The sequence below is a fragment of the Rhinopithecus roxellana genome, chromosome 18 (assembly GCF_007565055.1).
Source record: "Rhinopithecus roxellana isolate Shanxi Qingling chromosome 18, ASM756505v1, whole genome shotgun sequence".
Lineage (NCBI taxonomy): Eukaryota > Metazoa > Chordata > Mammalia > Primates > Cercopithecidae > Rhinopithecus > Rhinopithecus roxellana.
Window position 1 is genome coordinate 62396308 of NC_044566.1, and position 10538 is coordinate 62406845.

At 44.7% G+C, this 10538-nt stretch overlaps 1 long non-coding RNA gene across 1 annotated transcript; it reads left to right on the plus strand.

The window, feature by feature from the left end:
• The first annotated feature begins 2152 nt into the window (after positions 1-2152).
• On the plus strand, positions 2153-7839 carry LOC115894628. The gene is made up of 2 exons (XR_004054773.1): positions 2153-2259; positions 5342-7839. It is a non-coding gene; the product is annotated as an uncharacterized LOC115894628 (long non-coding RNA).
• Positions 7840-10538: the final 2699 nt, after the last annotated feature.

Below are 10538 nucleotides of genomic sequence, written 5' to 3' on the forward strand. Positions count from 1 at the left end.
AGTCTGTGCCTCAGTTGCCTCATCTGTTCAGTGTGGCTGGTGTTAGGAGCCCTCCTGTGGGTGGAGAGAGGATGGATGGAGTCATGTGCATCAGGCGCGTGTTTCTGATGTTTTCTGGAACGTAGGAACCAATGCTGCCCCCTCCTTCCGTCTTCGTGGCTCCTCCCTTCCTAATGGAAGCTGCGACGTCCAGCTGCTGTTTGCGCATGTGCAGACCCAGGATCCTCTGAGACAAAGCAGCAAGGTTCAGCGGGAACCCTGCAGGTGGCTGGGCCCACCGGAAGGGAGCAAGGGTCTCATCTGTCTTAGTAGTAGCTTGAGACTGGCCCCTGCAACTCCATGGCAGGAATTTAGAAGCTGTGTGAGGACAATGGAGAGAAGGGACTAGACCCAAACTCTTCACTCAACAGGGGGCAGGCTGGGAGGTTCTGGAACACACGCTCAGAGTCAGCAGTCAGGCCAGATGGAACAAGAGATCGGTGGCTGGACTACATGGCCGTCTCTTGGGCTATTTGGCCTTCATTCCGCCTGGGAGGATGACAGGGCAGGTCCCTGGACAGAGCGGCTTCTGGGCTTCTGGACAATCTCAGGCTGCTCTGTGGCTGCTGGAGATGAAGGGGTCTTGCCAGTCATGTTTTGCCTTCCTGCTAAAGTGGAGAGTTGTCCTGTCCATCCTCAAGGCCCCCGATGTTGGCTGGAATTTACCGTATACTCTTGTAGCTTCCTTTATTACCACTCACTTCTGCCAGGCTGGAGCGGGCCTCATCTTGTTTGTCATATGAGTGCTCAGGGTTTCCATCACGCTGCAGTCCAGGGGGTGCCATGAATATCTGCTGAGTGTTGCTGTCACGGAGAGAGGGGAGTTGGTTGTGACTGCCCAGCCACCAGTGTTTTTGTGGGTTTCTGGCAGGGCCGGTGGGACCACACTGCATGTGAAAGTTCTGTTAATATTATCTCAGTGCTTTATTAACTAAATTCCTAAGACAAGGTCCAGAAAGACCCGTGTTAGACAGAAATTAGCACCGCGTTGCCTAGAATTCTCAAGAACAGCGAGTGTGCTATCAGGACCGAACCACCTTGCACCTGCCTTTGTGTAGCATGAACACCTGAATGCGTTGAATGCTTTTGAATGAGTTACCGTTTCTTCACTCTTGGAACTTTGCATATCTTTGCCATTTTTGTTTCCTGTTCACAGACCCTGTCTGATTCTCCCATGCCTTTCCAAAGTTTGGATTGTTAGCGCTAGAATGATCATTTCTTGGTAAATTCTTTTATTCTTAATTTCTTAAATTCTTTTAGCATAAATGCACATACATAAATTATGTTAGAGTTTACGCTTTTTTGTTTTACAATAGTGTTTTATTGCAAAGGCACATCTGAGCTGAGATATAATCTGACCTCCTGGGGTTTTGTATGTTTATCCCATTATTCACATTCTGTGTCCTTAGCATTTTGCAGATTTTCAAGTGGGCCACCTCTCCTTGTCCTTATTGCGTGTCAGCTTGTTTTTGACAAGTCATTTTTCTGACCTTAGAAAGACTCTTTGACATCTCAGCCACTGTGCAGAGAAGGCAATGTCCCTTCTCCCCTCCTCCTCATGTTCCCTGCAAATTTAATGAGATGGTCTTCGATTTCCTCGCTTCAGCTGCAGGTGGACGTATGAAGTGGTCCATGCTCCAGGCCTGATCCCTTTGGAGGGACCCCCATGGAGCACCTGCCTGGAATGAACTGTGACTTTGACTTCCCCTTCTGGCCTCTTGGGCCACCAGGATTTCTGCTGGGCTCCTTTTCCTTGCAGCTAACCCCAGGGGCCTGTGACGTCAGAACTCCATCCCCAGTGCCATGCCAAAGTGAGTCTGCCTCTGCTGGGGTTATTACCAGATGAAACCTGAGGGAGGAAGGCCAGGTATTTCCTGAACATCATGGAACATGAGGCCCAGGTGACTCAGCGAGGTCAGAGTCTGCTGTGGTGGTGGCAGTAGGCAGGTGGGAGCCTGGAGGGAGGTGGGGTGTTAATGACTGCCTGCCTCCTCCCCGACCCGCCTGCCTCTCTGCTCTACCATGCCTGTGATTTCATCATGCACACCTTTGTAAACAATCCATTTAGCAACAAAATTATACACTGGGTAATTACAGCTTCCAGCCTCATGTCAGGAGTCCCCTGCTCAACAGCGTGCTCCTGGTGATACTGCAGCCCGGAACGGGGACTGGCTTTGCTAACATCCTGACGAGACGTCGGGAAGAGCTGGGACGTGGCAGGTGGGTTGCCTTGACTTATGTTAATTGTCTATGTCAGGCCTGCAGCTCTTGTTTTGACAGTCCCAAAATTGTGTTTGGACTGCTGATTAGATCAATATGGGAAACCGGGCCAGAGGAGTTTCTCTGTGAGGGAAAAAGCGATCTGGGTAAGATCAAATCCTCAGGTGTGAAGGAGGGAGCCTCTTTTCACCCGTTCACCTTCCCGTCTCACTTGGAGCTGCCTCTCTCTGTGCCAGCTGCAAAAATGGACCCGAGAAACACGGCAGAGGGTAGGAGCTACAGGGTGGACAGAGTCCCAGCAGGGGACAGGGCTGCCTTGGAGGCCAGCCCATGCATTTACAAGGATGTGTTCAAGGTTTAGTCTGAGCCCTCACTTTGTGGCTTTACAGATGATTGTTTTAATAGGGCACAGTGATGAGGGAGGGGCACAACCCCGGAGATGGCAGCAATGGGGGTGGCTGGGAGACATGGCCACAGCTAAAGACAACCTGGGCATGGCTCTGAGCCAGGAAAGGAGGGTATTTTTCTCAGATTTATTAAAAGTGGTAGCTGCTAGTGATGCTTGGGTTTATAACCTTAACATTTATTTATATCTGATGATTTCCCCTGCTTCCTTTTTTTTTCTTAAAGATAAAGTCTTGTTCTGTCACCCAGGCTGGAGTGCAATGGTGCCATCATGGCTCACTGCAGCCTTGAATTCCTAGGCTCAAGTGATCCTCCTGCCTCAGCCTCCTGAGTAACCAGGACTACAGGTGTACACCACCATGTCGTGCTAATTTTTAAATGTTTTGTAGAGATGGGATCTCACTGTGTTGCCCATGCTGGTTTCAAACTCCTAGCCTCAAGCAATCCTCCTGCCTCAGCCTCCTGAAGCCCTGGGATTACAAGCATAAGCCACTGCCCCCGGCCATATCAGATGATTCTTTACATCTCTGCTGACAGATTTCATCACTGGTGCTGAGTGCAGGGAGTCCCGCAGCCACTTACACATGTTGCATTGCAAGGCAATACAGGCCTGTGTGACTTGCTATTCTATGGCTGGGCTTCTGTCTGCAGACGCCTAGTTTCTCCACTGCCAAGGCTCATGGTCTGACACATCCATGAAAGTCAACAGTGAGGATGCAATGACAATGAGTCGTGCATGAGCGTTCCCGGACCTGACTCCCCTGCCCATCAGAGAGGGCTTGGCATGTCAGCTGACTCGCCCTCTGCTGCCCTGGGAAGGGGGCCGCCATGGTCAGAATGCCTCTCTGCTTACTTAGGCTATGGCTGGGGAGGAGTTCTTCAGGAAATCTTGAGGAGAGAGGTGTGGAGTATGAGGAAAATAGATGGAAAGGGAAAGAAATTTAAGGAAGTGTTTCTGTGGGCCATGTGTCTCTGTTATAGCATTTGAGAATGCATATAAGGAACTTCAGTTATTTTGCAATGACTCTTGTTGCTGGGTGGTGATTCTTAACTCCACCATTGGTTGAGTCTTGACTGCAGGCATCGCAGCTTCGGTGGGATTACAGAACACCAGTACACAGAAGCAGTACACGGTAACTGACAGTTAGACAACAGTTACATTCCCCTTGTGTTTCTGGAAAGCCTGGGAACAAAGATGGTCTGGCTCAGCTCATATCCTTGGGAGCTTTACCACACAAGCAGACCCAGAGATACAGGCTTGGATCTGAATCCAGGAGGCCCAGCAGGAACGGACGGGAAAACATTCATTTCTCTCGGAACGTCTCAGCACATGTTCGTGAAAGCTCTATCTCTAGGGCCATGTTCACTGTGCATTCAGGGAACTCTGCCCATTGTTTTTATGTCCATTTCTGTAACTGTCAGAACTGTGATCCCATTTTAAAATTTGCCTGAGTGCTTCCTCAAATGCAATGGATAATTTGCTTAACTATACGATTAGCATAAATTTGCATATTTATTTCATAATTAAAATGAGTAAGAATAAAAGGCTAATTACACCAAAATTGCATGAGTCACCATAATTAAAGCTGTAGAAAATAATTTTACTTATAAATTTCAAAATCCTGAGTGATCTGTTATTCATCATCACATGCTCATTCTCATCTTACCTCTAGTGCATCCTGAATGCTAGGGTGGGAGGACTCCAGGTATGATGGAGCTGGGATTGGAAGGTGTTCTTGGACCTCAGGAAGACTAGAATCAGATGGAGGGAAGAAAGTCAATCCAATGGATTTGTGTAGAAATCACACCCAAACCAAATGGTATCAGGCACAGGTATCTTTGGTAGTATTGGCAAGGCTCTTAGGTCTCACGTGGGGTGGTGGGTTTATTCTTACGTTTCATGATCAAATATTATTATTGGATTCATAATGGAATCAATATTACTGGATTATTTTAATGTACTGAATATGACTACATTTTTTGAAGAAGACGATAATGAGCAAATGTGTTTTTGAGTTTCCTTTTAACTTCTAATCCATCCTGCTTTTTGCCACCAAACAAGTCTTCCTAAAACACTGATTTTAACCATGTCATGGCCTGAACACAGTCATCAGTGACTCTACCTGTAGACAGAGTTGCACCTTCCTTACCTGGCATCTGAGGCTCCCAACTTGTTTTTCTATGTGTACTTTCTTCACAGAATCTTTCGTTAAATAAGCTACCCTCACTGTCCTATGAATGTGATTTTCGTGTTCTTAATGCTGCACCTTTGCTCACACCGTCATCCTCACCTCCCCTGATAATTCACATCAACACTATTAGGCACTGACTGTGTGTCAGACACTCTTTTTCACTAGGAAAAGAAAGAAATTGTCCTCATCCTTAGTCCCTGCAGGCCCAGCTCAGATACATTCCCATTGATTGAGTCATTCATTGGAGATGCAGTATATCTAATCTAGGACCCTGTTCTAGAAGCTGTGAGGGAAACGGGGGTTGAGTGAGAACCAGTTCTTTTCCTCCAGAGGCCCCAGGCTGGAACTTGCTTTGGTTCCCTCCATGAAACTTGATGCTCTCCTTTCCCCGCTGAAACCCATGGAAATCCAGCCTTTCTCAGAATTTCTAATGGAACAAAGCAAAAACTGACTCAAGTGTTCCTTTTATTACTTGATTGTCTAAGGTTGGGCAAGATAGAGGAGGAAAGGACTGTATCTCACGGCATGTCCAGAAGAGGGCAGGGCCATCCCTGCAGTCAGGCCTCCTGGGCCCTGGAGGTAGGAGGGGGACAACGGCCTCTAAGAGCGCTCTGAGACCAGGAGCCTGTGCTCCCAGGCCTGAAGGCTTTGCTTTCACTGTTCTGCGCTGCCGCCCTGGCCACCTCCCCTCCACTGTGTGGCTGACTTTTCTCTGCCTTCTGCTGCCTGATGGGATCTCCCACTCCCCTCCACAAGGACCTGAGAGGGAAGGGTGCTGAGGAGAGGAGCGTGGAGTGGGCAGGCTCTTGATGCCAAGCCAAGAATCTGCATGGTTCATTTGAAACTTCTCAGTGCCCTTTATCCCTTGTTCTCTTTTATGTATAAGCTCATCTTTCTCCCATACAGTTGTAAACCCCAAAGGGTAGGGACTGTATTCTGTTCCTTATTTATATCCTGTAAGACAGTGACTCTCAAACTCATCAGAATCACCTGGGGAGTTTTAAAAACTTGATTCCTCCAGAAACCATAAAGACCAAAGATTTTAAAATATCACCATACTAAAACAGAACGAAGCAAAAACCTTCTGTAAAGTTAAACAAACAAACTCATGAATCAGTCAGAAGAAATTATAAACAAGGGGAAAACAGTATTTGGAACACAGATGGAAGATGCACTAATTTCTTTAATTTGCAACGAATGTCTATAAATAAGAAATATACAAACAACTCAGTCAATGCTAGGCCAGGAATCTGAACTGGCAGAACATGGAAAAGAAATATCAATGACCAAGTAACATGAAGAGCTGCTTATCCTTCCTCAGAAGTAAAGAGATGCAAATCAGAACAATGCCAGCCCACTTTTCATGAATCTGATTAGCAAAAATTATAAAGTTTCATGATGCCCATTGTTATGAGAGTATGGAAGCAGGTGCCAGTGAATGCAACCTTGGTGGATTTTGGCACCTGTGGGACAAGGTGGGGCGGTGGCTCTCATACCTGCTTGAGCTTCCGAATCACATGATGAACTTTTGAAAACATTGATTACCAGCGCCCCCACCCCATAGCGCCATAAGACACCCATATGTAACTAAGGGCACCATTTGTGAAGTTCCAAATGGTAATAGAGACCAGACTAGTAAATTTCAACTAAAGGAATTTTGTTAACATACATCAACATTTTTAAAGCATGAGTAACCTTTGACCCAGCAATTCTACTGATAGGAGCTGACTCTGAAATTTCCCACAAAAGAGTGTCAATGTCAACAAGGATGGATGCCCATGGCAGCGTTATTTGTATAGCAAACAACCTCAGTGTCCATCAATAGGAACCTGGATAAATAAACTGTGGCACACTCTTAAATCTTTTAAAGAGATTTAGTAGGAACTTCATTTGCTGATATAGAGCAGTCTCTGAGTTATGTTGTGCAATGAAAAAATCAAGCAGCAGAACAGTATAAATGGTGTAATCCATTTTCCACACAACTTTAAAAATGATACACCATATACTTTGGTAAATGCACAAATTCTTTTTCAATGGAGTATCTACAAGAAGCTGATAACAGTGGCACCTTTGAGGGAAAGATGGGAAGATAGGTTCTTACCTTTCATTCAGTACTGCTTGATTTTCCTACTTTGTGCATTGATTACTTTTAGTGGAGAACTTCAGTAAGTGTCATCTGAATGGTGGAGTTATGGGACAATTTCGGTTTCTCCTTTAGAGTTTTCTGTAAAGGATATTCAAGAATTGAAGATTCTCAGGCCATAGACCAGATACACCAAGTTTGGGTGGAGATGCTGGCATGGGACTCTAGAAATCAGCTTGTCGTGTGATTCTGCTCATCAATCAGGTTTGAGACTCACTGCAGAAGATTCTGGAAGAAAGATGCTCTCTTCTCTAGCTCAGGGCGTGTGAGGATGAGAGGGTGGGGTGGGTGGCTGCAGCCCTTGTGTTTCCATGAAAGGAGAACCTGAATGATCTTGTGCAACCTAAGGTCAAAGAAATGCATGGCTGGCAAGTAAACTATGAAGAGGAACTTGTCCCCTGGTACATCAGTAGGCCACAGAATCATGCCTTTCCTGAAGAAGGACAGTCCTTTGTCTAGACTTTTCAGTTATGAAGCCAATACAGCCTTTTTGTTGTTTAATGCAGCTTGAATTAGGTCTTTTGTCACATGCAATATTAAGAATCCTAACTGATAGACCTCCACTGAGACAAGCTGAGTATGTCTTTATCCCTTGCAGCCTGAAATTGCCTAATTTATAAAGTATTTCATGATGTTTGCAAGATAAACCCTTGTCTAGTGCCTTGGGCCACATCTGATTGCCTGCAATATTTCTGCCTCTGGAAATGAACTGTCAAATCAAGAAGTATGTCCTTGGAATGCATTCTCCACGTTAGCAAAAGAATTATGTGTTTTGTTTGCTCTTCATCATGTAACTCTTGAATAAATTTGGATGCAACAGATTAAGGGCATAACCAGGAAATATTTCTTGTGATATAACTGATATCTGGGTTTGTTCACTTAATAATTTATTTGACAAATATGTGAGGAGGGCTCACCATGAGCTGGGTCCCTTGCTAGGCATTGGGTGGGTATACAATGGAGAACAAAGCAGACATGTTCTCTGCCCTCATAGAGGTTGTAGGCTAATGGGAGAGACAGATACTAAACCAATAACCAATAATCACACAAACAAGAAATTTATGCGGTTAGATAACTGCATGAAATAGAAGTCCTGAGTCCTATTCGAAAGTGTAACAGGGATTTCTAACCTCTATGAAGAGGCACAGGAGAACTTGACTCAACTTGAGAGACTGAAAAGGCCAGTGTAGCCAGCGAAGTGCATGAGGGGCAGTTCTGCAGGAAGAAGGGCTGGAGAGTCAGATGGGAGTAGAACACAGGTGCCTTTCATCCATGTTAAGGATTTTGTATTTTATCCCAAGTGAAATGGACACCACTGAAGGCAGTGACGTGGAGCAGGAGAGTGACGTAATCTGCATTGTGTTTTTAAAACTCTATCTTTGTCTATTGTGTAGCAAATGAATCGGAGAGGCCAATAGTAGAAACAGTGAGACCAGTTAGCGGGTGTTGCAGAAATCCAGGTGAGATTTTCTGGGGCTATTTGGATTCAGGTGATGGTGTAGAGTGAAGAGAGTGGAAGAATTTGAGACAGATTCTTTTAGGCGGAATCTGGAAGGCTCGGGGAAGGATTGGTTATATGTATGTTGGCAGGCAGGAGGGAGGGAGGAAGCTGTCCAGGAGAACCACCAGCTTTCTGACTTGAGTCATTTGACTGTCTGGGGAGGGACAATGGGACTTTGAGGGTTCATTTTGGTTTCTATTTGTGCAGGCATATCATTTTGCCAGGAGAATTAGCAATGCCATCTTCCTGTCACAGCTAATTGACCATACCAGCTCCTTATTCAAGATAGGCTTTCCTAAACTTGTCTGAAAGTCACTCCATCATGGGATAACAAGTCTCACTCTTCTTTTAGAAGAGTAAGAAAAAATAAGGGTGGGGCAGAAGCCAGTGCAACATTAGGATAATTGGAGCAGAGAAATTGGGCATGCAAGATGAGAAAGTCTGGAGAATCAGCCCTTCCTTGAGACCCCGACACTTTCTTAGCTTGGGCTCATTACTTCTCACGTTAATCTCTGCCCCCTGCAATGACGTCCTCCTGGAGGCAGTGGGGGGTTGAGGGGGCAATCCTAGAGCCATAGTGCTTTTATTTTCAATTTTTTCAGGATTTGCATTCCCTTGATATATGAATACTAGACACATCTAGGATTTATTTTTAATTATTACCTTATTTTCAACAAACTGTAGTAACAGCTGCATAATTTTTTTTGGAAAAAAGGAAGAAAACATATTCATGATTCTATGACCCAAGTACAACAATGGCTCCTTTTTTTAATTTTTATTTTGTGTATAACTTCCCAGTCCTCAGTACATTGATTCAGTTCACCAAATTCTTTTTTTTTAGACAGAGTCTCGCTCTGTTGCCCAGGCTGGAATGTAGTGGCACAAAATCTTGGCTCACTGCAACCTCCGCCTTCTGGGTTCAAGTGATTCTCCTGCCTCAGCCTCCTGAGTAGCTGGGATTACAGGTGCCCGCCACCGCACCCGGCTAATTTTTGTATTTTTAGTAGAGATGGGGTTTCACCATGTTGGTCAGTACCAAATTTTTATTAAGCTCTTACTACATGCCAGGCATTGTTCTCAGCATCAGGGATACAGAAGTGAGCAAAACAGACAAAAGTCAACAAGCATGCATATTTCAAATAGTTATAGTGTAATATGCCATTTTCAATGAAATCTTTATTAATTTTAAATGTATTTACATTTTTCTTAGTTACCATTTAATGCTTGCATGTTACGCTAACATGTTAAGAATATAATGTATTAAAACATTCATCAATGGGAACCCACAGGCTGTTTGCAAATAGGGACTAGGAATGCCATTTTACCACTGCATCCCCAGGCCCTACCACAATGCCTGCCAGACAGAAGGTGCTTGGCAAATAATAGCTGGAATGGATCCTTGTTTCTAGTTGGGAATAGCAATAATGCTGCAGTAATCATCTTTGTATCTGGAGGTTTTGGCTTATGTTGAATTATTTCCTGAAGACAGATCTTTTCAAACGTTCCCACCAAAGTTCTAGTAGCAATAGAAAATGCACATTTGAGGGCTATAAATGGTGACTATAAAATATACATATACTGAAATATGATTAAAATGATGGGTGTAGGAAAAGGTTTGTAACCCACAACGCTGAGTCCTTTCCACTCGCTGCTATGTATCCCTGGGGAGACTAACATCCTGATTTGACCTGCACGGCAGGTGTGAGATACATCCCTGGGAGTAGGGCCTGTCAGCCAAAGGCTATTCATCTTGACAGTTACTGCTGCACATTACCATATTGCTTCCCTAACATTTTACAGCTATTTTTACAGCTACAAACATCATTGTGTGAGCAGACAAGTTTCAACTCAGTATCGCCAGAGCCGGTATTGTTAGGATTTGATTGTGTCTTCTAAAGACGTTGAAGCTTCAACCAGCAGAGCTTTTCAATGTGACCTTATTTGGAAATAAGGTTTTCGCAGATGACCGAATTAAGATGAGATCATTAAGGTGTTGTCGTTATAAAAAGGGGAAATTTGGACGCAGAGACAAGTGCGC